Here is a 4,271-nt window from a genome sequence, read left to right as displayed (position 1 = left end):
AAATTTTGATGTTTTGAAACCAACAAATATTGGGCTTCCATGCTTTATTTGAAGGAAGAAATAATATATGTACTGTATCAAATCATGTAAAGATATCAGTGAACATATAGAAATCACATAGAGTCAGAACTAATATCTCGCACCTACAATATTGTCATGATCTGTGTTTTAGATGACTCGCTCTGCTTGTTTGGTTTTCATCTCCACCTGTTCTCGTCATCCCTCTACCTTGTGTCACCCAATCAGCTCCCTCCAGCCACGTGTGTCTTGTCCAGGTGTGCCTCGTTGTCTGGTCAGTTTGCTTGTGTTTAGTTCCCTGGTTTCTTTCAATCTTTGTCGGATCATTGTTGTTGTTTCTGCAAGTCATGTTCCTGTTGTAGTGAGTCTTTTGTTTCTCTGTCACTTTGAATCTGTATTTTTGGGACTTTTTTAATTTAGTTATTTAGATTTTTCCAGGCGGCATGGTGGACGACTTGTTAGAGTGTCTGCCTCACAGTTCTGAGGTCCGGGGTTCAATCCCTGACCCCGCCTGTGTGGAGTTTGCATGTTCTCCCCCTGCCTGCGTGGGTTTTCTCCGGGCACCCCGGTTTCCTCTCACATCCCAAAAACATGGATGGCAGGTTAATTGAAGACTCTAAATTGCCCGTAGGTGCAAATGGTAGTTTGGTGTGAGTGCAAATGGTAGTTTGTTTATATGTGCCCTGCGATTGGCTGGCAACCAGTTCAGGGTGTACCCCGCCTCCTGCCCGATGATGGCTGGGATTGGCTACAGCACTCCCGCGACCTTCGTGAGGATAAGCGGCTCAGAAAATTAATGGATGGATACACATTCCTTGTTTGGTTTTTTTGTTATTGAAAATAAATCGTTTTGTTGAGATGAATCCTGCCTTGCCTCATTGCTTCTGTGAGCTGGGGTCATCTTTTTTTACCATTGCCACAAAATCATGACACCTCTAACCATTAACCAATAAGGGTTTTAAATGTTACAACACAAAAAGGACTAAAGTGAAACGCCAACTATTCCCAAATGTACAGTGTCAGCAAGTTGTCTCTCTCAGTTGTCTGTATAGTGTGAGCACTTCAGTTGCTATCTTAGATTAATTTGTCTACACCACTTGTAAGTGAAACGGCAGCTATTCCCAAATATACAGTGTCCGCAAGTTGTCTCTCTCAGTTGTCTGTATAGTGTGAGCACTAGCTAGCTAAGCTAGTTGCTAGCTTAGATTAATTTGTCTACACCACTTGTTCACCTTAGGGTCATGAGTGAACTCCAGCCTATCAACACTGGGTGAGAGGCAGGGTAAACCCCGGACTGGTCGGCAGTCAATTGGGGCAAGGATTACGTTGCTAAAAAGATCAAATGTAGCCAAACATACTGCGTAGACAAACAGCCATTCACACTTACTTTTACACCTCTGAACAATTTAGTCTGCTATGGACTTAAAAAGTTTGGGGTTTTTTTTTAATGTGGGAGAAAACCTACCTAACCATGGGGAGAACATGCAAACTCCATGCATGTTTCCAATGGAGATTCAAACCCGGATCCCAGTACTGTGAGGTGGTAACCACTGGCATTCTGCCTTAACTTGTATAGTGAGTTCATATTTAATAAATACACTACTAAATCTGACATTGCATGAACAGCTGAAGTCAATGACAAAAATCTGATTTGATGTGAATAGGCAATGCATTGTAGTGATGACGTCTGTACTGAATTCCAACCAGCATTTATTAAGGCCAACCAGTGGTACTTTAGACAGCTATGGAGATGTTAATTGAGCAATGTGATTGGATGGCGACTAGTCTAGTACTGTGCCTCAAGTGAACTAGGATAGGCTCAAAGTCACCCGCAACCCTAATGATGATGAGGACTATAGAAAATGGATGGTGGGATAATTTGAGTGGTTGAATAGATTGCTTATACTACACCATACATAGATCCCTTTTATATTTGGTCTCTTTCCAATAAGAAGCAGTTTATAGGGTCTGTTCATCCAAATAGCTTGTCAAAGTGCAAATGAACAGAAAAACTGGGAGGGGCTTCTACTTACACAGAAGCTTGCAGGAGTAGGGAACACAAAGTATGCTCACTTTCAACCTTGGGTGTTGGAATAATAAAGAGCTTCCAGTTTATGAGAGAGAGTTTTGGCCATCTGTGGCCCAGCAGTCCTCCCATCAGGCGGACCATAAGGCCGACATCATGTGTGCCAAGTATCAAAACAGATTAGCCAGTGAACATTGCATTTCAACTCTCAATACTGCCTAAATAGGTTCAAGAACACCCCATGTGTCAAATCTATGCAAAATTCTACCACTTCAGAATCAGAATTTCCATATCAATTGGAGGGTAAAGCAAAGTCTCCACACTCCTCTGAGGTGTCCTTTTTTTTTTTTTTTTTACAATGCAAACGATGAAGCAAATAAAGTTCCCATGAGAGCTTTTAAGACCTTCTCAATCAATGTGAGCACTCCCGAGATGGGGAAAAGCAGAGTGAAATTGTGCAATCAGTCCAGGTTTGTTTGAGTCAACACCACTTCCTTCCTTACGGTTTTAAGAGAAACTCAGACATTCAGATGTGTTTTTCACCGAGCTCTTTCCCAGGACAGTAATGCTGAGCAATTCCAACAGTGTCATTCAAAGCAGCTGCTCAGCTCTCAGCAAACTCTACGCCTTGCCTAAGCAATTCAAACCGCCTCCACAGATTGCAATAAAGTCAACAAAGAAGTTCTCCAATGGAGAATATTCATCAATGAATTTGTTTGTAAGCGAAAAGTCGGGGATATAAAGACCTCAGTTACACCAGAATGGCTACTTGTCCTAACTGAGTTCACGTTTGATTTCACCTGTTTCCTAGCTTCCTCCAAGTAAATGATGCCTTGAAACAACAATTTGGAGCATTAATATTCATAGGCTGGATGGATATGAATGGACGGTCGAAGCTTTGAAGGAGCAAAAAATGTTTTACCTTAAAAAAAGATCAGTATATTCACACCTGGTTCCGTTGTATTAGTTGTTTCTAAGTAGGACTGTTTTCTACTCAAAAGTCAAGGAAAACAACAATTATACTCAGAATATTTCTCGCAGGATAAGTTTGTCAAGAAATCTGTCTGGGGAAGTTCAGTCACCAAATCAAAAATGATTTACAGGAGTTCTCCAGGTTTCACATGAGGAGTGATTGGGGGAAAAAAGGCAATATATTCTGATGTTTTCATCAAAGCAAATAGGCCTACAGTACATACCAGTTCGTTGTTTTGTTTCTATTTCGAGCCATTAGGTTTTCCACGAGTTGACACTAATCTTATTTTAATCATGCAACAGCAATGATGTAATAAAATATTGCAACGTAAATGACAGAGAAGTTATGGGAGATTTTTTTAACATAACAGTTGAGCTCTTATTTTGCACTCGACTGAATAAATGGCAGGACAAATGCAACAATTCGCCGCCAAATTAGCAAAACGTGTGGCTGCATGTTGGGGGAAATTGTATTTTCCACCATAACACTCGTGCTCTTTTCTGTTGGAAGTGACCTTTCTTCTTCACCTGCAGATGTTTGGATTGTTCGGGTTTGGTGGCAGCGACTGGGGACTCTCCAGACAATAACCTGCTCTATTCACATGTGGACTCAATTAGCATTAACGTACACAGAAATGTGGAACAAGCGTCTGCTGAAGACCTTTTTAATGTATTGCCTGTAAAATTAAACTCTAATATTTGAGGTACTATTGTGAATGTGAAAAAAATGGAAAAAAAAAAAAAACTGACATATTTCTCTGTCATAATTTATTGAAAATTCCATTAAATTACATGAAATTGTTGCATATTGCTCTATTGTATGAAAATATCAGCAGATATAATTTACAGTAATTAGTCAGGGCAGCTTAAACTTCACCAAATCATTAAAACACAGCAAGATGACAAGACACTAAGTTACCCAGGCCCGTTTCGTTGAAGATGGCAATAGTGCAGTTATGTTAAGTTAGCTGCGGAAGGGAGGAGGTCATCCTACACTCCAGCTATAGTCTGATTTGTTGTGCCCTGAGTAAAATCTCATTGGACAATGGGAGCAATGGCAACAGAGGCTTTCCAAAGGGCAACGTGAACCACAGGAAGACTAGAAGTACAAACACAAATGCTACTAAACATTACATACGGTATGTGTGATAACATGAACAAGCACTTTGTAGTGAGTATTCGGTGGCCGAGGGATTGTGCTGCTCCACTTTTTTGCAAGAAGCAGATTAAAGATCAAGACAGGAAGGGCCAGGTT

The sequence above is a fragment of the Phyllopteryx taeniolatus genome, chromosome 7, assembly GCF_024500385.1.
Source record: "Phyllopteryx taeniolatus isolate TA_2022b chromosome 7, UOR_Ptae_1.2, whole genome shotgun sequence".
Classification (NCBI taxonomy): Eukaryota; Metazoa; Chordata; class Actinopteri; order Syngnathiformes; family Syngnathidae; genus Phyllopteryx; species Phyllopteryx taeniolatus.
The sequence above is the reverse complement of the archived record's forward strand: the minus strand, read 5'-3'. Positions refer to the sequence as shown.